Source organism: Neoarius graeffei, chromosome 27 (assembly GCF_027579695.1).
Source record: "Neoarius graeffei isolate fNeoGra1 chromosome 27, fNeoGra1.pri, whole genome shotgun sequence".
In the NCBI taxonomy this organism is placed as follows: domain Eukaryota; kingdom Metazoa; phylum Chordata; class Actinopteri; order Siluriformes; family Ariidae; genus Neoarius; species Neoarius graeffei.
Genome location: NC_083595.1, coordinates 14,188,390 through 14,213,314, shown reverse-complemented (window position 1 = coordinate 14,213,314; position 24,925 = coordinate 14,188,390). Strand labels below are relative to the sequence as shown.

At 39.8% G+C, this 24,925-nt stretch overlaps 1 protein-coding gene across 3 annotated transcripts in view; it reads left to right on the top strand.

Moving 5' to 3' along the window:
* Window positions 1-7,568: 7,568 nt before the first annotated feature.
* mgat5 (alpha-1,6-mannosylglycoprotein 6-beta-N-acetylglucosaminyltransferase) overlaps window positions 7,569-24,925 on the top strand; it is a 209,234-nt gene continuing 191,877 nt past the window's right edge. Inside the window, exons 1-2 of one of the 3 annotated variants that reach the window (XM_060911818.1) lie at window positions 7,569-7,687; window positions 13,944-13,962. The gene's annotated coding sequence lies outside the window, so the exon portion shown is untranslated. Of the gene's footprint in view, window positions 7,688-13,943; window positions 13,963-17,407; window positions 17,500-24,925 lie in introns of those variants that run through there. The other 2 variants (XM_060911817.1, XM_060911819.1) reach the window with 2 other exon arrangements.

Below are 24,925 nucleotides of genomic sequence, written 5' to 3'. Positions count from 1 at the left end.
GAAATTCAAAACCATTGTTACCCTCCCCAGGAGTGGTCGACCAACAAAGATCACTCCAAGAGCAAGGCGTATAATCGTCGGCGAGGCCACAAAGGACCCCAGGGTAACTTCTAAGCAACTGAAGGCCTCTCTCACATTGGCTAATGTTAATGTTCATGAGTCCATGATCAGGAGAACACTGAACAACAATGGTGTGCATGGCAGGGTTGCAAGGAGAAAGCTACTGCTCTCCAAAAAGAACATTGCTGCTCATCTGCAGTTTGCTAAAGATCACATGGACAATCCAGAAGGCTATTAGAAAAATGTTTTGTGGACGGATGAGACCAAAATAGAACTTTTTGGTTTAAATGAGAAGCTTTATGTTTGGAGAAAGGAAAACACTACATTCCAGCATAAGAACCTTATCCCATCTGTGAAACATGGTGGTGGTAGTATCGTGGTTTGGGCCTGTTTTGCTGCATCTGGGCCAGGACGGCTTGCCATCATTGATGGAACAATGAATTCTGAATTATACCAGCAAATTCTAAAGGAAAATGTCAGGACATCTGTCCATGAACTGAATCTCAAGAGAAGGTGGGTCATGCAGCAAGACAACGACCATAAGCACACAAGTCGTTCTACCAAAGAATGGTTAAAAAAGAATAAAGTTCATATTTTGGAATGGCCAAATCAAAGTCCTGACCTTAATCCAATCGAAATGTTGTGGAAGGACCTGAAGCGAGCAGTTCATGTGAGGAAACCCACCAACATCCCAGAGTTGAAGCTGTTCTGTATGGAGGAATGGGCTAAAATTCCTCCATGCCGGTGTGCAGGACTGATCAACAGTTACCGGAAGCGTTTAGTTGCAGTTATTGCTGCACAAGGGGGTCACACCAGATACTGAAAGCAAAGGTTCACATACTTTTGCCACTTACAGATATGTAATATTGGATCATTTTCCTCAATAAATAAATGACCAAGTATAATATTTTTGTCTCATTTGTTTAACTGGGTTCTCTTTATCTACTTTTAGGGCTTGTGTGAAAATCTGATGATGTTTTAGGTCGTATTTGTGCAGAAATATAGAAAATTCTAAAGGGTTCACAAACTTTCAAGCACCACTGTATATATTTTTCTCCAATGCCAGAAATGTTTAAATAATTTCCGATATATTTGTACACTGCTGCAACAACTGGCTTTTCTTCAGACAGCCATAAACTCTTGATAGGTTTTGATTTGTCTGTACTGAAGAAAGTTGAATTGATAAAATATGAGTGATCTAGAAATATAAGTCCTCTGCCACCTGAGATTCTGCCTCATGGATCGAGCTATGAGTGATGATTACTGATACACAGCAGTTCAAGATGTTTCTTAGTTTATTGGACAAACATGAGTACGGTATATCGCAAACAAATGAGCAGAGGTGGATAGTAACGAAGTACATTTACTTGAGTACTGTACTTAAGTACACTTTTTGAGTATCTGTACTTTACTTGAGTATTTTTTTTTTTTTTTGGAAACTTATGACTTTAACTGGACGGCACGGTGGTGTAGTGGTTAGCACTGTCACCTCACAGCAAGAAGGTCTGGGTTCGAGCCCCGTGGCTGGTGAGGGCCTTTCTGTGCGGAGTTTGCATGTTCTCCCCGTGTCCACGTGGGTCTCCTCCGGGTGCTCCGGTTTTCCCCACAGTCCAGAGACATGCAGGTTAGGTTAACTGGTGACTCTAAATTGACCGTAGGTGTGAATGTGAGTGTGAATGGTTGTCTGTGTCTATGTGTCAGCCCTGTGATGACCTGGCGACTTGTCCAGGGTGTACCCCGCCTTTCGCCCGTAGTCAGCTGGGATAGGCTCCAGCTTGCCTGCGACCCTGTAGAACAGAATAAAGCGGCTAGAGATAATGAGATGAGATGACTTTAACTTCACTACATTTGATAGGCAAATATTGTTCTTTTCACTCCACTACATTTCTGTCAAGGTCCTCGTTACTATGAAACAGCTTTGAAAGTGGATGTTTTTTCTTTTTTTTTCTAAAACGTGATTGGTTTTTTCGCAGGTACACTGAGACAGCCTATCAGTAATCACTCGGGTCACGTCATGTCCATAGACTGTTTCAAATCAAGTTCTATGATTTCTCAGCAGTATTATTTGAACACAATCAGTTGATGGCAGAATGGAAGGAGGTGGTTCTTCTGGAGAATGCACGCACCCATGGCCATACCAAGAATCCATGTTTCAGTTTTCTGAAAGGATTAAAGAATCATTTCGTTTTAAATGTTTGCCTTGTTTGCCGAAAACAAACCATATCAAGGCCTACAAAAACTCTCCATCCAACCTGAGGAAGCATATTGAGGTATATAAACGTTTTATTCCAAGAGAAACCTTGCAACTAAGTTGTCTGTGCTTTTAGAGCTTGCGATAATGTTGCAATAGCTATGCAGTCTGGTTAGTCAAATTACTTTCTATGGACTTGCCCACCAAGTTGCCATCGCCTGCCTTGTCTATGGCTAACGTTTACACATAGCTAGTTAACTTGGGCACTGTTCGTTAGCATGTAAAAACGGAGTTACGCGAACATGAATAATGTTAACTTATCTGAAGTCCTTTCAGAAATATGTTTTAGCATAATCTTGCCAAATAAACAGAATGTAGAAATCTTTCTTTTCTAGTAGCATTAGCTACCCAATATGATTTTGAGTTTGAAAAGAGTTTGCTAGCATGTCAGGTGGAGTTTCACTGACTAACTAGCTTAACATTAAACCACCATGATGGCACAGCATGTGTTCATTTTGTGAATTCACATTTCTGTCTTTGGTAACAGCATTAGGTATTGTAAGCGTTGTGGCAATAATACAACAATGCGTTGACAGAAAATTTACTTTTAATACTTAAGTATTTTTAAAAACAAGTACTTAGTACTTTAACTTAAGTAAAAATTTGACTGTACAACTTTCACTTGTATCAGAGTAACATTTGACCAGTGGGATCTGTACTTTGACTTAAGTAATGAAGTTGGGTACTTTGTCCACCTCTGCAAATGAGTACATGTCAAACAAGTATCTCTTTCTATTTTTCCTGTAGGAATTCTACTTCTTCGGTTATTCAGAGGCTCCAGCTGAATTATGGGATGGTCAATGAGTATTCAATCATCCTACATGGGGGAAAGGGGGGCATTAGGCACTGTGGGGTATTCGGCCCCACGCCATTGAAAACGCATGGAATTTATCACCAGCATGTTAGACATAACTGCAAATTACTCAGGAACCAATGTGAATGTGATTGATAGGTTTTGATGTGACTTTTTGTGAAGGAGGTTGAATTGACAATGTAGATCTCTGCCTCTCAGAATATTCTACTTCATGGATATCCAGGATCAGTGGTCACTGACGCAGACACATCTGTTCAAAGATGTTTCTTGGTTTATTGTAGGACAAACATGAGTATTCACATTCAAGAGTGTGTTGTAGCTCAGTGATTGGATGAAGATGATGTGCTTGATGAAGCTGAGTTATCTATGTGTGACAGGGTAATGTCAATGGGTGATGAAGTGTTGTATACTGGTCAGAGTAGCCTTACAGAGCAGATATGTGAGTGAAGATAAATCTCAAATATTTAAAACAAGTAGCAATCAGAACAACCTGTACTAGTTTCAAGCATGCCAAACAGATCCTTCTATCAAATGAAATAGAAATTGAAAATTGGACTCTTCTGCTGGGGGCTTATTGCCCCACATCTGTTGGGAATAGGTTCTACTGTTCTACTGAATAGGTTCTAGGGAAGCCATAGCCTAATGGTTACCAATGCAGCTTAGGACCAGTAGGTTGCTGACTCAATTCGCTGGACCAGAAAGAATGGCTGAAGTGCCCTTGAGCAAGGCACATACACACATTGCTGCTCTGGGTATGTTGCTCTGGATAAGAGCGTCTACTAAATTCATGTAATGCATTGTAAAAAAAAAAAAAAAGACTTGTTGGAAAACTGTTACACTTTTATCATTGGATTTGATGCCAGTTAATTTGTAATTATGTGTTTGTTTGTTATATCACACTGTTAATAAAGTTACATTCTTTATATCATATTGCTGGGTTTCAGTCATGTGACTTTTCTTAGCGGTTTTACTGGAAGTGAAATAGCTGGTGGTCTAAACGGCTGCCATAGTGCAAACAACTAGCGATAACTTATCAGAGTATGCTCGCTTTAGATATATTCAGAAGATTGCTCTGTGCAATGGAATCGGCCCCTACAGTCTGGGAAAGAAGGATTTGTCATACAATCTCGAAAACTACCCTTCAGTTGAGTTCTCAGACATCTCAAACTATCTGGTGTTGCAGACGTCCTTCTATACCGCAAAACAAATGAAAGCGTGGAAGAGGCTTACATCTTTTTTGTATGTGGCTGGGTAAAGGACCTCGATATCAAGTCACTGCTGAATGAATCCTGTCTTGTTTTTGCCTGTGTAAGTATTTTTTTAAGCTTTTCGTTCGCGTCTTTACAATGAAGTGCTGCAAGTTGAAGTGCAGCACTTCTCTCAGGTAAATCATTCACAAAGATCATCAGAAACCCCTTTAAAGACCTGGATCTTAGTTAAACAAGACGGAGAAGTGATCACAGCGCATTGTAACTGTATGGCTGGGTAAGAATTTTGTCATGACCTTCATGCATATGGACTTTGTGAGGAGTGAGGAGGAAACAAAGAAACAGCTGGGGACTTTAGCACTTTGTGACTAAAAAAAGTACCATAAAATAACGACACATAGCAAGAACAGTACTTGGAAAAAACACCAAGGCCGTAGCTGAGAGGGATATACAAACCTTTCACCAAGTGATCACTGCAAACTCGAGTGTGCTTCGACTCGGCTCCCTTCGATTTCAGTCAGAGGTTCAAAAGCCACCTTTTTCGATGTCTTTTTGTGAAATCCTGTGTTCGTTCACCGTATTTTTATTAGTTCACGAGGAACCCTGAAGAAATTTTTTATCAATTTCACGGTTTGATCGATTTGAACAACGCAAGCATAAGGCCTTTTTCATGCGAGTAATGCACCTTCTCTGTACAAACGCTTTGTCAACTGAGCTTTGGTAGACCACCAGCTAAAGTTTTGAATAACTAATGAGGCGGATGTGACGTCATGTGAAACCCAGCAATAATTTAAAAAAAAAAAAGTGTGGGCCCTAATGGCAACTCTTTCCCCAACTGCTTTTTGAATGCAAGGCAAGGCAGTTTTATTTGTATAGCGCATTTCTTACATCAAGTCATTTCAATGTGCTTTACTGAGAAAAAAATAAATAAATAAAAAATAAAAAACCCAGACCTCCAGTAAAATCACACATTTACAATAAACATTTAAAGCATAGACAATGGAAACCTATGCATAGACGATGAAAAGCATGGCAACAAAATAATAAAAAACCTTTCGTAAGTAAGGGATAAGAATAAAAGATTAATGTAAAAATAGAGAATAAATAAATAAATAGAATAAATAAATAAATAAATAAATAGATAAAAAAGGGAACCATTTAATTGAAAGCTTCACTAAAAAGCTTAGTCTTCAGTTTGGACTTAAAAATAGCAATTGTGGGAGCATTTTTTACTTCATCTGGGAGTTCATTCCAAAGTCTAGCCCCATAAACAAGCAGGTTGAAGCAGGTTGAACCGGCGGCATGGTGGTGTAGTGGTTAGCGCTGTCGCCTCACAGCAAGAAGGTCCGGGTTCAAGCCCCGTGGCCGGTGAGGGCCTTTCTGCGCGGAGTTTGCATGTTGTCCGCGTGGGTTTCCCCCACAGTCCAAAGACATGCAGGTTAGGTTAACTGGTGACTCTAAATTGACCGTAGGTGTGAATGTGAATGGTTGTCTGTGTCTATGTGTCAGCCCTGTGATGACCTGGCGACTTGTCCAGGGTGTACCCCGCCTTTCGCCCGTAGTCAGCTGGGATAGGCTCCAGCTTGCCTGCGACCCTGTAGAAGGATAAAGCGGCTAGAGATAATGAGATGAGATGAGATGAAGTCATTTCAATGTGCTTTACTGAGAAAAAAATAAACAAATAAAAAATAAAAAACCCAGACCTGGCGGCACGGTGGTGTAGTGGTTAGCGCTGTCGCCTCACAGCAAGAAGGTCCTGGGTTCGAGCCCCGGGGCCGGCGAGGGCCTTTCTGTGCGGAGTTTGCATGTTCTCCCCGTGTCCGCGTGGGTTTCCTCCAGGTGCTCCGGTTTCCCCCACAGTCCAAAGACATGCAGGTTAGGTTAACTGGTGACTCTAAAATTGACCGTAGGTGTGAATGTGAGTGTGAATGGTTGTCTGTGTCTATGTGTCAGCCCTGTGATGACCTGGCGACTTGTCCAGGGTGTACCCCGCCTTTCGCCCGTAGTCAGCTGGGATAGGCTCCAGCTTGCCTGCGACCCTGTAGAAGGATAAAGCGGCTAGAGATAATGAGATGAGATGAGAAACCCAGACCTCCAGTAAAATCACACATTTACAATAAACATTTAAAGCATAGACAATGGAAACCTATGCATAGACGATGAAAAGCATGGCAACAAAATAATAAAAAACCTTTCGTAAGTAAGGGATAAGAATAAAAGATTAATGTAAAAATAGAGAATAAATAAATAAATAGATAAAAAAGGGAACCATTTAATTGAAAGCTTCACTAAAAAGCTTAGTCTTCAGTTTGGACTTAAAAATAGCAATTGTGGGAGCATTTTTTACTTCATCTGGGAGTTCATTCCAAAGTCTAGCCCCATAAACAAGCAGGTTGAAGCAGGTTGAACCGGCGGCATGGTGGTGTAGTGGTTAGTGCTGTCGCCTCACAGCAAGAAGGTTCAAGCCCCGTGGCTGGTGAGGGCCTTTCTGCGCGGAGTTTGCATGTTGTCCGCGTGGGTTTCCCCCACAGTCCAAAGACATGCAGGTTAGGTTAACTGGTGACTCTAAATTGACCATAGGTGTGAGTGTGAATGGTTGTCTGTGTCTATATGTCAGCCCTGTGATGACCTGGTGACTTGTCCAGATTGTACCCCGCCTTTCGCCCGTAGTCAGCTGGGATAGGATCCTGCGACCAGAGGTGGAAAAACTGGATTGACAAAGTAAAAGTCCTGCTTAGGTTTTCCTTCTGCCTGTGCTCTCAACACAGATGATTTCACCAATTAGCTCATCAACCTGTCTTAGGGGATGTGGTAATTAGGATCAGCTGGTTCACTGAATTGGCTGGAGCAAAAATGTGGCAGGGTTTTTACTTTCTGCACCCGGGTTTTTCCACCTCTGCCTGCGACCCTGTAGAACAGGATAAAGCGGCTAGAGATAATGAGAGAGAGCAGGTTGCACCAAAAGATTTTTATTTTGAGATCTTGTTGATCTGGTCGGGGCGTGCTGTCTAAACAGGTCATATATGTAGTTTGGTCCAATGCCATTTAGTGCTTTAAAAACAAGAATTTTCAATTCTATAACTAACAGGATGCAGTAAAAGTCCACTTTGTTTTTGTACATGGTTGCGAAAATCGACTCGATCCCTTAGGGTTTTTTTTTTCTCTTTCCTCCTCCCCTCTACGTTCTGCCCCCGAGTACGAAAATTGACATGCTCCCTTTTTTCCCTGTGATGTTGTTGAGCGCTGAGCACGCAGTCGCACGGTTCGGTCTGATCCAGGAGAGGTTATGTTTGGTTTCGGGGTGATAGAAGACGTTGAATCGTAGTGGATTAATCTCAGAACAAGGGCAGAGAGGTAAGAGAGATGAGAAGCAGTGTGTGTGTTTGTTTGTGCTCTTCTCTTCTCTGCGGTGCTGATATCACTGGCCTTACAGCAAGCTGTATGCTGCTGCATCGGTTAAATCCCTGACTGTTAAAGATGATCTGGATCATAAACAAACCTGTATGTAGTCCTGATTCGTTTTGTTGGTTCGATGTCGAGCTTTCATTTCTGATCTTCATCCGGAAGCTTGAGGTTGATCTTCATCACTGATCTTTCGGTTGTGATGGTGTTTTGATCAGCAGCCGAAGCAAACTGGTGACAGGCTTTGATCTTTTCATGTGTTTCTTTTTAATGTGCATCTGATCTCGACCTGACTTCAGTCAAGACCTGCTACATGGTAGTGAGATGCATGGTAATGATCACATGCTTTCCTGTATGATATAGGCCAGCAGGTCTGGATGTCACAACCATCATCATGTGGACATGAGTTCATTCCCATTCATAGGTATGGGTGTTGGTGTTAGAGAGTGGTGCAGTACATGGTGTCACTGCCTCACTACTCCAGGCTGACCGGTTTGTGTCAGAAGAAGAAACCTTTATTTGTCACATGCACACTTTAAGCACAGTGAAATTCATCCTCTGGATTTAACCCATATGAAGCAGTGAACACACACCCAGAGCAGTGGGCAGCCACACTAGAGCGCCCGGGGAGCAGTCAGGGGTTCGGTACCTTGCTCAAAGGCACTTCAGCCAGCCCATGTTAACCTAACTGCATGTCTTTTGGACTGTCCCACGCAGACACGGGGAGAACATGCAAACTCCACACAGAAAGGCCCTCGCCGGTCGCTGGGTTCGAACCCGGAACTTTCTTGCTGTGAGCTGACCGTGCTAAGGAAAACCTCCTGGGTTTTCAAGTTTCCTCCAGCCTCACAGAAGCATACCTGTCAGTGGAATAGTGATTAGATCAGCATTAAGGTGCATATCCAGTGCTCCTGGGATAAGATAGTAGTATAGTGGCTTGAGACTGGCGCATGAAGAGATGTGTAATGAATCAGTGTCTGAAAGTCAAGGTACCGTAGAACTTTGAAAGGCCAGGTCTTGATTCAGTCATTTGCTTTACATTACTAATATCTGAAAGTCTGAACCGTTATATTTTCCACCACATAATATCTAGTGGCAACTTCAGAAGCATTCAGAATTTTAACCAAAGTGATGGGAGATCTGATGGTGCAGTGGGTTAGCACAGTCGCCTCGCAGCAAGAAGGTTCTGGGTTTGAGCCCAGTGGCCAACTGGGGTCTTTCTGTGTGGAGTTTGTATGTTCTCTCCACGTCTGTTGTGGATCCTTTGGTTTAGTCCAAAGACTAAATAATGATACCCCTACCCACCAGACGAGGGTTTTGGGTGCTATAGATGATTTGCAGCCACGTGATCAAAATGTGCTATATCATGAGCGTCCGCCATGATGGTGGATATACAAAGCGACTAGGACAGCAGCCACTGAAAGTGTATCTAAACAATGTTGAATTTTGTCAGTATTACCACAATTTGAACAGTTGAGTGAAGATTCGATACAAAGAGAAGCTAGATATGTATGGTTTTGGCCCATATTATTTAAAAAAGGCAGACTTTTCTGAAGATAAGACACTTTTTTATTATTGACCAGCGAGTACCCAGATATCGTGTTCTATCTGGTTCGGCTGCCGAAGAATCAAGTCTGACCTCGGACAAAACATAGCCCATGTTCTGAGTGGGTGCCCAGTCTGGATTGTTTCTATCGTATAATTTTGTTGGTGTTCCTAGAAGCGAAATGATAATATATTAAAATTATAACAACGACCGAGTGAATGATGACAAGAGAACACTCATTTTATAGCAAAATTCTAGCAACACGAAATAAAATTCTTCCATGATGATATCAAGAAAGCTTTTGAACTTCACATGAGATAAAATGATTACTGCAAGCACGAGCTGTTTTGGTTTTAACCTCTGTTAGAGAAGCCCTAAAACATCGGATCGTGCCACGGTCACAAGTACTGTTGTGACCACAACTATATACAGTGGTGCTTGAAGGTTTGTGAACCCTTTAGAATTTTCTATATTTCTGCATAAATATGACCTAAAACAACATCAGATTTTCACACAAGTCTAAAAAGTAGATAAAGAGAACCCAGTTAAACAAATGAGACAAAAATATTATACTTGGTCATTTATTTATTGAGGAAAATGATCCAATATTGCATATCTGTGAGTGGCAAAAGTATGTGAACCTTTGCTTTCAGTATCTGGTGTGACCCCCTTGTGCAGCAATAACTGCAACTAAATGTTTCCGGTAACTGTTGATCAGTCTTGCACACCGGCTTGGAGGGATTTTAGCCCATTCCTCCGTACAGAACAGCTTCAACTCTGGGATGTTGGTGGGTTTCCTCACATGAACTGCTCGCGTCTGGTCCTTCCACAACATTTCAATTAGATTAAGGTCAGGACTTTGACTTGGCCATTCCAAAACATTAACTTTATTCTTTTTTAACCATTCTTTGGTAGAACGACTTGTGTGCTTAGGGTCGTTGTCTTGCTGCATGACCCACCTTCTCTTGAGATTCAGTTCATGGACAGATGTCCTGACATTTTCCTTTAGAATTCGCTGGTATAATTCAGAATTCATTGTTCCATCAATGATGGCAAGCTGTCCTGGCCCAGATGCAGCAAAACAGGCCCAAACCATGATATTACCACCACCATGTTTCACAGATGGGATAAGGTTCTTATGCTGGAATGCAGTGTTTTCCTTTCTCCAAACATAACGCTTCTCATTTAAACCAAAGGTTCTATTTTGGTCTCATCCGTCCACAAAACATTTTTCCAAAAGCCTTCTGGCTTGTCCACGTGATCTTTAGCAAACTGCAGACGAGCAGCAATATTCTTTTTGGAGAGCAGTGGCTTTCTCCTTGCAACCCTGCCATGCACACCATTGTTGTTCAGTGTTCTCCTGATGGTGGACTCATGAACATTAACATTAGCCAATGTGAGAGAGGCCTTCAGTTGTTTAGAAGTTACTCTGGGGTCCTTTGTGACCTCGCGGACTATTATATGCCTTGCTCTTGGAGTGATCTTTGTTGGTCGACCACTCCTGGGGAGGGTAACAATGGTCTTGAATTTCCTCCATTTGTACACAATCTGTCTGACTGTGGATTGGTGGAGTCCAAACTCTTTAGAGATGGTTCTGTAACTTTTTCCAGCCTGATGAGCATCAACAACGCTTTTTCTGAGGTCCTCAGAAATCTCCTTTGTTCGTGCCATGATACACTTCCACAAACATGTGTTGTGAAGATCAGACTTTGATAGATCCCTGTACTTTAAATAAAACAGGGTGCCCATTCACACCTGATTGTCATCCCATTGATTGAAAACACCTGCCTCTAATTTCATCTTCAAATTAACTGCTAATCCTAGAGGTTCACATACTTTTGCCACTCACAGATATGTAACATTGGATCATTTTCCTCAATAAATAAATTACCAAGTAAAATATGTTTATCTCATTTGTTTAACTGGGTTCTCTTTATCTACTTTTAGGACTTGTGTGAAAATCTGATGATGTTTTAGGTCATATTTATGCAGAAATACAGAAAATTCTAAAGGGTTCACAAACTTTCAAGCACCACTGTACAGCACAAAGATATGGCACAGCTAAATGAACACTTAAAGCAGTGGAAAAACAAAGAGTTGCGCATCCATGATTGTTTTGTGTGGAATGTCGCTTGACCCCGCATTTGTATCTCCACCAACATGGCTGACATCCGGGTTTCTATTTTGCTTTGACGTCACTTGCAAGTCAAGGATAATCACCCAAGATTGATGATGGTTTTTGGGTTGCTAACCCTCAACTATGAGGATGGCAGCAGACAGATAGGCTGGAGATTAAATCCAAGCTCGTTGATGAGTCAAATCAAAATAAGTCAGCCTCTGGGTTCATTATGATTCTCCTTGAAAGTGCTGTCCCTGGGCCAACATGGATCCTCTAAAGATTTGTGCATTGCAAATTTTACGCCCAATTCTCAGCCTTGCTCGAGTGAACAATCCGACCTGGATACTGTCATTTTGTTTTGTATCATGTAATCATAAAGACTGTCTTGTGCTCATCTCAGGACTCCTATTCACACCCTGCTCATGATGAGCGTCCTTCATTTGGACACACGCTTACACACGCACTCTAAGTGTTTCTTTCCACTTCTTCTATAGCTGTATACTGTAATGGGTCCTCAGGGACTGCCAGATGATCCTCTTCACAGATCACTTGTATCAGCTATTCAGGTATTCGTGTGCACAGGAGTACTGTAATTGTCTCCTAAAAAGATTTATGCTTTTCATGGTTTCCATGTTCACGTCATGTTTGTTGTTTTTTTTTTTTCTAACTCCGGATTTGCATGTCGTCTATAAAACCAATTCTGTAGAATTTGCTCCAAGCTGTTCTGAATGTTTGTTTTGTAAATAAGGCACTGGGAATTTATCTCCAATCTCACCCATATGGCATGGCACAGTATGCAAATAATTTTAATTCTGTAGGGTTCAGAAAGTTAGCCAGCAGCTAGCTGGCTAACTGAAGTTTTTCTTTAGTCATCAGTGCAAAAGCAGGTGTAAATTGGCTCATTGATTTTTTTAAGCAATGAGCTGTACGATGCTGGACAAATTTTTAAATGCCCTCTTGGTGCCATGTTTAACTCTTTTGATTAGAAGTTGTGGTGTTTTTCTGTCAGAGAAAAGGAGTGCAGCGTGAGAACGTGACTCCAGACCGAAACCCGTGTGAAAGCGATATTGACTCTGCTCCTGTGATGAAATGAAAACATTCAAATCCATGACTCTGGGAAACAAAACTCTGTTTTTATTTAATGGTGTTATCTTCAGTTGCAGTCTTCCTTCTTAAAGCTCTTTGTTCTAGGGAGCTTCTCTGGTGAAAAAGCTCACAGGGTCTTTAAGGATCCATGAGGATTGTCAAAGACCTGACGAAGATCCTTAAAGATAAGGATCTTTATCGAATCTTTAAAGGACCTTAAAAAGATCTTCATATGCAAAATAATTTGTAAAGATTCTCAAGGATTTGACAAAGATCTTTGCAAGGATCCTTTAAGATCCTCAAGGATCTTTCAAAGATATTAGAAGGATCCTTCTAAGGATCTTTGCTAGGATCCTTGAGGATGTGATCAGAATCTTTTCAGGATCTTTGTCAAGATCTTCACAAGATCTTTGAAAAGTTCCTCCAAGATCCTCAAAGATTTAACAAGGATCCTTTTCAGGATCGTCTAAAGAGCTTAACTGGAATCCTCAAGCATTTAATCAGGATCTTCTAAGGATCCTTGTCAAGGTCTTTACGAGAGCTTTATGAGGATCCTTTAAGATCCTCGAGGATCTAATGATCTTTCATTTTTTTTTAATAATCCTAATTCAACGGAATTGTCAAGGATGGAAACATGTATACCACAGAATCCTGAATAGCCAACATCTTAAAAGGATCTTTGAAAGAATGTTTCATGATTTTCAAAGATCTTGAAAGGATCTCTTGGTCAGTCAGTTGACTTCTTCTACTGGAAATGTCCATGTATATGTTATGATGGCATCAATAAAGAATTGTTTTGTTTGGAATTGAATGTGTTTTTTAATTTTTATTTATTTATTTATTTTTAGATTCTTGTAGAGCTTGTCAAGAATATTAAAGATCCTTGAAGATCTTGGAAAGAAATTAAAAGGTCTTGGAAGATCTTGCCAAGAATTTTAAAGATGCTTGAAGATCTTTTGAGGGTCTTTGTTGAGATCCTCAACAGGATCCTCAAAGATCCTCATGAAGAACTTTACGGATCCTTGAAGATCCTTGAAAGATTTTCACCAGGGTTATGTCACAAATAAAACATGCTGAAGGGGAGTATTTTCTAATAATGTTACATCATAAGGGGTTTGTACATACAGTAATTTGTCTTTTTTTTTTATTTTTTAAAATCCATTTATAGTTACGTTTAATGTTATGGAACGTCTGTGAAACTTGATGTATTGCCCAGCAACAGGAAACATCAAAGCACTCCATCTTGAAGATGTCAGAAACTTGCACAATGTCATGTTGGACAAACACAAGTGTCATGATCTCACTGGAAACTTATCAACAATTACCCGTGAATGGTCTCATGATATGTTGTTCGAATCCGTTCATATAGAGCGTCCGCTGTACAAGCAGACACGTATTTATTCCACGTCTTTCCTGTGTTTCTTGTGTTCTCTCAACATGCACACTGTATGTTCCAGAGCTGACGTCAATCTACAAGTAGGTTTGATTTTTGATCGTTGTTCCTATTCATCCATTCATGCTTCTGTATATACAATTTAAAAAAAACCGTCAGTGCAAACATAATGCACAAAGCTCACATCTGTGTCTCCGATGTTGTCTTGTGGCTTTGGCTCCACGCGTTGACCCGGCACTTTGGCGCTACGAGCAGAACGCCATTTTAATGTCGATATTTTAAAAGCTCTCGATTTGATTAAGCCGTGAATGAGCTGGCCCAAGGGGGTTGAGTCATTTCCAGGCCTGAAAGCCGAATGCTTCTCGCTCTGCCGAGTCTGGGATTCACTCCCATCCGTTCGGTGAGATGTTTACAACAATCCACCAATGAATTCCCAGAGAAACGGGCTATTGATCATGAGATGTTAAGCGACCCATCTGCCCTGTGTATCGCAATTAAGTCCGAAAAATCTGCTCTGGGTTTTATAATCCGGCATTAACGACACCTTTCTGATCTGATCGTTTAAAATCCCAGCTGATGGTAGGATTCATTATCACTTTGCATAAATTACAGCGTTAAAGCATTACATTACATGGCATTTAGCAGACGCTCTTATTCAGAACGATGTACAAAACTATTGGCTCATTGTTCCTAGGCGGAGGAGGTTGAAGTGCCAATAATAATAATAATAATAATAATAATAATAATAATAATAATAATTAGTTAATTCTTTTCTGTCTTATTCAATGTGTGTAATTCTATTGCTTTTGTTTATTGACTTAAAACTTGTTCTCTGCTTACTAATTTTTTAAATTATGTAAATTACCAATTGTACCAAGTAAAAACATTTATTCTTATTACTGTATTTTAGATATATTTATATATTATATGCATGTGAGCTCCATATGAGCTTCATCCGGGACATGGAGACCCAAAGCCATGACATAAATCTCTTTCTATATGTGACTCGTGAGGAAATCGATGAACTGTTCTGATAAATTTGGGGACTTTTTGTTTGTGAATGTGTCGATATAGCAAAAAGAACATCACACGTTGGCTCGAAGATATGAAGTTTATCTTCTCGTGTTGAAAAACTCGCATTTTTCGTACGAAATACATTGCAGATCTGAGCGACATATTTAAATAATATTGGCTGGCTTTGAATGGTATATCAGTTATATTCCATTCAGCTAGCATGATGCTGAATGAGTCAAAGATGAGCAGCTGAATGGAATATATCTGATAGACCATGAAAAAAAACAGCCATTATTATTATTATTATTATTATTATTATTATTATACATACACGTTCGATGGAACAACTGTAGATTTTACAAAAAGTTAAGAACATGGTGGTAACTTACCAATAGTGAATGCTGATTCTGATCGAATGTAATTGTCAATCCAGTGTACTGGACAAAGTCAAAGTTCTAACAAAAAAATGGTCCAAAGTCCAAAAAGCCTGAACAACAACCCAACTTGTATACAGGTTTACAGTTCAAGTTCAGTTACTTTTGGTTGTAACTTTTTGTTACATTGCAGTTATTCAAAACAAAAGGGCTTTGCTGAGTGAAGTCCATGAGTGAAGTCCTCTTGTAAAAGTCTTCATCACTTTTCCTCACCTCCAAGCAGAACTTTGACAATATTTCCATTATTGCTCTCTCTTCCAGTTTTTCAGTGTCCATTGGTGTGTTTTTCTCTTGTAAATATGCAAGAAGAATATTCAGTGAAGTTTTGGTAGCCTTTCAGGTGTTCAGCGCATCTTTCTCTTTAAATCTTTGGCTTTTAATGAAGCAAACCTCCCCGCTGTGTTTGTGTACAAATTGTCCAAGTCACTCACTAACATGGAAGTTTTACATCTCCGGCGTGTCTCTTTTCCAGTTTCTCTTGTAAATATGCGTGAAGAATATCTAATGAAGTTTTGGTAGCCTTTTGGGTGTTCAGCGCGTTTTCAGTTTATTTATTTTTCTGAGGACCTCAGAAAAAGCGTTGCTGATACTCATCAGGCTGGAAAAAGTTACAGAACCATCTCTAAAGAGTTTGCACTCCACCAATCCACAGTCAGATTATGTACAAATGGAGGAAATTCAGGACCATTGTTACCCTCCCCAGGAGTGGTCGACCAACAAAGATCACTCCAAGAGCAAGGCGTGTAATAGTCGGCGAGGTCACAAAGGACCCCAGGGTAACTTCTAAGCAACTGAAGGCCTCTCTCATATTGGCTAATGTTAATGTTCATGAGTCCACTGTCAGGAGAACACTGAACAACAATGGTGTGCATGGCAGGATTGCAAGGAAAAACCCATTGCTCTCCAAAAAGAACATTGCTGCTCGTCTGCAGTTTGCTAAAGATCACATGGACAAGCCAGAAGGCTACTGGAAAAATGTTTTGTGGACGGATGAGACCAAAATAGAACTTTTTGGTTTAAATGAGAAGCATTGTGTTTGGAGAAAGGAAAACACTGCATTCCAGCATAAGAACCATATCCCATCTGTGAAACATGGTGGTGGTAGTATCATGGTTTGGGCCTGTTTTGCTGCATCTGGACCAGGATGTCTTGCCATCATTGATGGAACAATGAATTCTGAATGATACCAGCGAATTCTAAAGGAAAATGTCAGGACATCTGTCCATGAACTGAATCTCAAGAGAAGGTGGGTCATGCAGCAAGACAACGACCCTAAGCACATAAGTTGTTCTACCAAAGAATGGTTAAAGAAGAATAAAGTTAATGCTTTGGAATGGCCAAGTCAAAGTCCTAACCTTAATCCAATCGAAATGTTGTGGAAAGACCTGAAGCAAGCAGTTCATGTGAAGAAACCCACCAACATCCCAGAGTTGAAGCTGTTCTGTATGGAGAAATGGGCTAAAATTCCTCCAAGCCGGTGTGCAGGACTGATCAACAGTTACCGGAAACGTTTAGTTGCAGTAATTGCTGCTCAAGGGGGTCACACCAGATACTGAAAGGAAAGGTTCACATGCTTTTGCCACTCACAGATATGTAATATTGGATCATTTTCCTCAATAAATAAATTACCAAGTATAATATTTTTGTCTCATTTGTTTAACTGGGTTCTCTTTATCTCCTTTTAGGACTTGTGTGAAAAATCTGATGTTTTAGGCCATATTTATGCAGAAATATAGAAAATCCTAAAGGGTTCACAAACTTTCAAACACCACTGTATACAGTTACCACTTGAAGATAAACTTCATATCTTCGCGCAGCCATGTAATATCCAATGTTTATAAGATTTTAAGAGCTTATGTAAGCAGTAAAACACTTGGGGGTGTGTTGATAAAGGAAAGTAATCAACAGTAGGGTGTTGTGATGTGGTCCCAAGTGAAGCAGAGTTCATTTTTCTGCAACAAAGTTGATTATTTTCCTATAATTGCATGCGATACAGTGTTTTTGTTTTATTCCACTTATGATGCAATTACCATTTCAGATCAGATTCATAGAGGCTCCATAGGGTTTGAATGGAGAGCAGCGAAGCCAGATTGGTGCTGTTTCCTGTAGTACAGCATGAGGCTCTCTTTGGTGACGCAAAGCAATGGAAGAACACACACAGAACTCAACATGGTAGCTGCACCAAAAATATCTTGTTTCACTTTCCGACTTTGAAGTAGTGTTTTTTTTTTTTTTTGTTTGTTTTTTGTGAAACACAATCCTGGTTACTGTTTCTGCACTCATGATGGCCAGATATCTTTTCACATTCCCTGAGAGCTTCTTATCGAAACTATACGGTTCCTTCTCTTATGTACGTGAGCTATGAGGTTATAGAGATGGTCATACAGTATCGTTTGTCTCTAGAACATAACGCTCATATGAAGGGACATGACCCTTCAGAAATAAGGTTAGTTGATGTAAAGCTCATGGTAGTTGGTTATGTCGCCCTCGATTCGAACGCTCGATTATCCTGTGGTTTATTTCAACACCACTCACTGCATTTTCTCGTTGTTGTAAGCTTCCCTTTTTCTCACCAGTAGACTGACTTCAGTGTTGTGGTAGAAATGATCATAAATAGCTCTAATTAGTCCTGTGTTTTGTGGACAGATTTAAGTCTTCCATAGATCATTTTAGAAATGAATGCTGAGGGGGGAAATAAAAACGTTCTGTCAATGCAGCAAGACAATTACAAACATTTGTGTGGGTGTTTTTATTTTTTTATTTTTTTTAATTAAAAAAAATTAATTTATTTTTATTTTTTATTTCCTTCTCTTATTTTTTTTATTGATATCCATAAAACCAAAATGATTACTCTACTGATGTCAAAGCTTCACTCAGAGGTTTTTCTACAGTTGGAGTGAAATTGGCTTTTTAGCTCCCAGAGGACGAGGCTTTCGGACCGCAGCCTGTCCGTTATCGACAAAATCACTTTAGTTACGTTTGTTGATTGAATCATGAGTGTTATTTGGTGCGTTGTGGCTTTCAGGCCTGATAAAAAAGCTTTTACAACATTTATGCATGTTTTCTTTTACTTTATTTTCACTTGGTTCCCGTAATGACGGATGTGAATTTTCAGGAATCGGCCTTGTGCACATCTTCTACTCTGCTAATCTTAGTGTCCTTTAAAAAAAAAAAAAAACCTTCTACTTAATGGCTACCGGGTTTTATTTGCTTTGTGTTGAATGAAAAATGTGGCTTTGCTTAAAAAAAAAAAAAACACTAAGTAAATTTAGAATATAACCATTAAAAATTTAAAGAAGAACCATTCTTGACTGAGAAGAGAAAGGCACGCAGCGCTGCTGTGAGTTGGACAAGAGCTGCTAAAATATGTATTACAAGTCAGAGTTGGCAGGTCTGATTTGGGGGCGTGTGTGTGTGTGTGTGTTCATAAGTCAGTCTCCCTATAATAATTTGTTTAACCTGGATTATTTTAAAATTTTTAAAGTGAAAACAACTTGCTGCAATAAAATGTTTCTCAATTCAAAGCTCAAGCAAGTTGTATTATTATTATTATTATTATTATTATTATTATTATACCCCCGCTTGGGTGTTATAATAATAATAATAATAATAATAATAATAATATACACTCGTTTACCTCTGTCCGTCCGTATCTCTGTCTGTCCGAAATGCCCTTTTTCTCAGCAACCACAAATAGCCACTTGGTACCGAGCTTCAGCTTGGGGTTCTATAGCATGTTTACCGTTTTCAGGTCTGTCGCACATCAACTTCCTGTTTATCAACTGAATGTTTTTACGAAACATATATAGCGTGGATTTACAAAATTTTTGTAACACTTTTTGCAGCAACTACAAATCACAACTGCTTGATATTTGGTACCGAGCTTCAGCTTGGGGTTCTATACTGTGTATACCGTTTTCAGGTCTGTCACACATCAACTTCCTGTTTACCAACTGAATGTATTTATGAAACATATAGGGTGGATTTTGATGCTATTTCAAGAAGCAAAATGCTATTTCAGAATGACAGTTAACAGGATGCTATTTGAAATCCCTGGGGAGAGACACTGCTCTTTACTTACTTGTTTCAGGGTTCATTATTTGTTGAAGTCAACATTCATAATAAGTGTCCTGTTCCTTCGATTGCTTGTGCTCTGATATAAGTGAGAGCGGGGGCGATACGTAAGTGAGCAGTAGCTCACAGTTGTTGTGTCTCTAATGCAGTAATATGGGTGCAATCATCCCCATCAGTTAATCCTATGAACGCTTAAACAGATATCTCTTCATTCTCTTTTGGTCATGATCGTATTATGACTGCTGTTTGGTGAACCTCTTTCCCAAGTCCAAGGCTGTGATAATTATTTACCTTTTTTTCTTAGCACCTTGTGTGAGAAGAACTGCTTCCTCTACAGATCCTGTAATCTTCCACCTCCTCAGTCCCTAACCTTCTAACAGTAGAGTAGGATTGAATGTATGACGCAGGAAAACCATCCCACTGATTCATCAGTGTTGTTGCTTATCAATGATAAGATAAGGTGTGTGTGTGTGTGTGTGTGCGCGCGCGCGGTAATGTGAAACTGACATTTGTTGACTGTTATGCTGAGTGAAAAATTTCCAGTGAAAAGTTTCAATAGAAACCTGATTTTTCCCTTTGATTGTGCTCGTGTGTGCTTGTTGATAAATGCTGAGAAAAATCAGGAGATGACTACTTGACGTGCAGTGATGCTCACAAAACTCCATAAAAGGCAATGCTCACAGCAATCTGAATCCAACAGCCAGAATGACCGCTAAATGGCAAGAGTGCCTCCTACATGTCCTCCAGCAGGCTTGTAATACTCGAGTCTGACTTGTGCCCTGATTTTACAGACTCATGACTTGACTTGGACATGAGCAGTGATGACTTGGTCTTGGACTCAGACTCGTGCATTAACTGCATTAGGACTCAGAAAATGGAGATGAGGATTCTGAATTTTTCTTTTTTTTTGGTAACATCATAATAATTTGGCAGAAGATATACCTACATAAATTTTGTACTAATTTCATGTCAGAGTGTCACACCTGTGCGCCTTGGTGCGTGCATCAGATAGACTCTCGAGCGCACGCCAGAAAGCACAGCAGACTCTCGTGCGCATCGTAAATGATGCACACCTGCACAGGATTAAGGCACAATCATCGCGCCAATATAAAAACTGTGAAAATGCACTTACTTTGCGAAGTATTAAGTTGCGTTCCTGACACATTACCGAGCCCTCTTTCCTTGTTTGGTTTCCTGATCCCTGATTTCCTGTTTCTTGTCTTTGATTCTGCCGAATCTATGATATCTTGTTTGTGCCTTGCTCGACCTATTGCCTGTTTCACTGTTTTATGATTTTGCCTGCCATTCTGCATTGTTTACCGTCTTCACTTGTATTAATAAACACACCTTCTGCACTTACATCCGTCTCCCAACCATCTCCTGACAATACTTCACACTCCCTGACAAAGAGAAGCACATTCACCTGTTCATACGTCATGTTTAGGAACAAACTAATGTTAATGGCACTGAAACAGCCACCGTCAAATGGTGTAGTTGGAGTCTTGGATTCGACGTGGACTTGACTCAGAATTTTATTTATTTATTTATTTATTTTAATGACTTGGACTTGACTCAGAATTGAACACTGGGGACTCGAGACTGGACTCGGACTCGAGGTTTAGTGACTCGACTACGACACTGTCTTTCAGTAACGATCATCAACGCATGATATCTCCATTACTTCTTGTCCTCATTAAATGACTAGCCTTTCTTTTTGGATTGTTCTCTTTCAGTTCATAAAACATAATGACTAGATTTAACAAAGTGTTCCATAAATTCATGGGAACATATATAAATAAGCTATTCAAACTTGTAATCTGTATATGCTGAATTTCTTGTGTGAATGTCCCTGGAAAGGGTTTACAAGTAAATTTGATCGTGTGCAGCTTGATAAATGAGGCCCAATGTCAAGAAGCAACTTTAAGGAAAAGCCCGAGGCAACTGTGGCAAAGAAAACCTTCTGAGATGGAACAGTAGCTGGACAGAATTTTAACTATATCGGAAACTTCAAATGCACCACATGAAGGACGTTCAGTGCTGCAATATTTGTCGGAAAAGAGGTTCCATGTAAAAGGTTTGGTGGTTTGCACCACTGGGGGAACCCTTAAAGGGAGAACCTTGTGTAGAACATGGGGCTTTCTTTTCACTCAAGGTTTGGCTAACCATCCCAAAGCATCTTTGAGTAACCATTTTTTTTTTTTTTAAATATATTTTTCCCCCTAACTGGGTAATCTAGAAGTATTAAATCTCTAGTGACTCCTTGGGATGTATTTTTATTCCTTTTACAAAAGAATGACATTCAAAAGGGTTGAACTGGAAACCAGCCAAAGATCACTTGAGGAACAGAATTTTAAGAGGAATTTTAAGTCATTTATTAGTTTTACAAAATGTTCTAACTAGAGCTATGTTAGGAAGCTAGAAGTATTAACCTTTTTATTTATTTTTGTTAAAGGTATGTTACTTTCCTGTTCACAACACATTTCCACTTTCAAAAGCTGCAACTGTTCATCTTCCAAATAACTTTTTTGAGGAACCTATATTTTTCTCAGTGTGAGCTATCTCAAAACCATTTCCTTTGAGGGAATATGTTCTAACTAAATTCACATTAAAGCATTTAAACTGAAAACTGTCCAAGATCAATTGAAAAACCTGTTTTTAAGAGTCATTCAGAACTTTCAGACCAAATAGTCCAAGCAACTTACAAGATGAACTACCCAATGGGGAGCTCCCCTGAGAACTACAGACCTTCAAGGACACCCCCCCCCCCCACACACACACACACACAATTTGTATTTGCACCACCAGTAGGAACGCTGAAGTGACATAAGCCAGCTTGCTGGTGTGACGTTAACAGGAAATGCTAGCAAATATTTTTATATTTCGATTAAACGGTCTGAACCAATCACCATACACTTACATCTGGTTCCTCTTGTGCTGGGAGAGTACCTACACTGAAGTAGGAGCCAAAAAATCCCTCAAAACAGCTAAGAACTACAATCTTTCTCAGTTCCTCCAGTGTGGATACAACACACAAAAATGGGGGAACTTCCTCCAAAAGTTCTAAGAAAGATGAAAAAATCCTCCGGTCTGAAAGCGACTATTAACCAGAGCTTCATTAAGCAACTAGAAAGACCCTCATGGAACCATATTTTTTTAAGTGTATGGTTTGTGTTTTTGTTTTTCCTTTCACAGGAACTAGAACTCATTTAGAAGGCGAGCGAGGGCCATTCATCGAAGTCGAACTTTCCTTTCATAAAAGATTCTGACTTGAACCTCTTTCAAAACATTAGCCATCTTGATGAGTCTCGTTTTCTAAGCGTGTAGTTTTCCTGTTTCTTGAAAGCTAGGACCCTAATTTGAAGAACCTTGTGCAGTGCTTGGGGAAACTTTCTCTAGTATCTTGGCATTATGTGTTGTGAAATTAAAAGGGCTGGCTTTTGTGTTGTGTATTCCTTTCTGAAGAGGTTCTACATGGAAACCCTCTCTAGGTTCTTGCAGAGCAACAAACCAAAGGACCTTTGTTGGCTCGAGATTTGATCTTTTTTTTCTAAAAGCGTAGGTAGCATTATTCTGAATGGAGTATGTCCAAAGTAGTGACCTATTCTGAAGGGTGGTGATATTGCGCTCGAATATTGTGATGCCGGGGTTCAACACATGCCTCAACTCAATCTGAAAAATAATTAGATTACTTGAGACAAGCAGTGGGTGTGTTGCAATATATAAACATTTCGATATGATACGAGATAAGAAAAATGGAAAATTGTGTTTTTTGTCATATTTGTGCATAATTTATAACTTTATTTATTTATACAACCCCTAATATCAGAAAAAAAGTTGATACGGTAGGGGAAAATGCAATACAAAAATGAAAGCAGCGATTTCTAAATGTACTCTGACTTGTATTTCATTACAAGCAGAATGAACCCAAGATAGCTCATGTTTTGTTGGTTAACTTCATTCCTTTTTTTAAAATATACATCCATTCCTGCATTTCAGGCCTACAACACATTCAAAAACAAGTATTGCCAGGCAAAACAAACCTCACCCGGCAGCACTTATTTTATACCTATATGCAGGGTGCGATTTGTCAAAAAACCAGAAGGGGGGGGATGTTTTTTTTTTTTTTTAAATCATGAAACGTCACAAAATTAAGGTAACAATAGGCTAACAGCTCAGTAACATCCAGTGATATCAAATGAATAACACTAAATGAAAACGAACACTAAACCAGAGATAGTAAATTCATCTTCCTATCTCTCTGACTAAATACACAACAAAGTTCGCATTGCTTTCCGCAATAATAACAATATCTTTGCGTTCTGAGAACGCAAAGATATTGTTATTACAATGTATCTATTTGTTGGGGACGTTCGTGAACATCAAAGCTGCCACTCCGGGTCATTTTGAAAGTGAGTGCAATGTAGACCATAGAAAACTGTGTCACAACATGCCTGTCATGTCAACTTTTTTTTTTTTGGTTTGTTTGTTTTATTGACTGGGTTGTCCCCGAGGATTTTTTTTTCAGCAGAGATAAAAACCAGAGGGGGGGATGATTCCCCCCCCCCCATCCCCCCCAGCAAATCGCACCCAGCCTATATGTCGATAATGGTAATATTTCTCAATCATCGGCTGTCGGGTTATAGTCCTATGAAAATCCATGACCTTGAGTTTGACATTTCAGTCATTCAAGGTCAAAGATCATGGTGCCAAATGAAAGCCCATATCGCACTTCCTATGAGTTGATAATGATAAATATCTGTCTACCATCAACCGTTTTCAAGTTACAGCCCTTTGAAAGTCCATGACCTTGAGTTTGACCTTTCAAGGTCAAAGATCATGGTGCCAAATGAAATGCCATATGGGAGTTCCTATATTGCTCATAATAGTAAACATTTGTCTGTTGGCAACCGTTTTTGAGTTTATAATGGAAAATGTTATTTTAACCAAAAGGTTGATCTTTCCGGTGACCTTGACCTTCACCTTGACCCGATTACCCCTGAAATTGAATCAGGTAATCTACGGACCATTGCGCACCTACCCTGAAAATTTGAAGTCAGTCAGTGCAACTGTCTAGACGCTAGATAGTTAACACACACACACACAGACACAGACAGACAAACAAACCACACTGATTAAAATGCCTCGCCCGGCTTACCCTGTCACAGGCGAGGTAAAAAGTTGGGATGGGGCAATTTAGGGTGAGTAATGAGGTAACACAATTAAAAAATGATGTGATTTGAGACAGGTGATTGTAATCATGATTTGTTACAAAATCAGTATCCAGGAAAGGCCTCGTTTTTGAGGAGTAAAGATGGGCTGGGGATCTCCAGTTGGTTAACAAATTACTGAAATGTTTGTCAAAGAAAGAGATGAAGGGATTTGGATATTTCATCCTCTATGATGCATAATATCGTTAAACGATTCAAGGAATCTGGAAGATTTTTGGTGTGTAAAGGGCAAGGGCGCAAGCCTAATCTGAACACCTGTGATCTCCGATCCCTCAGACGGCACTGCATCAAGAACC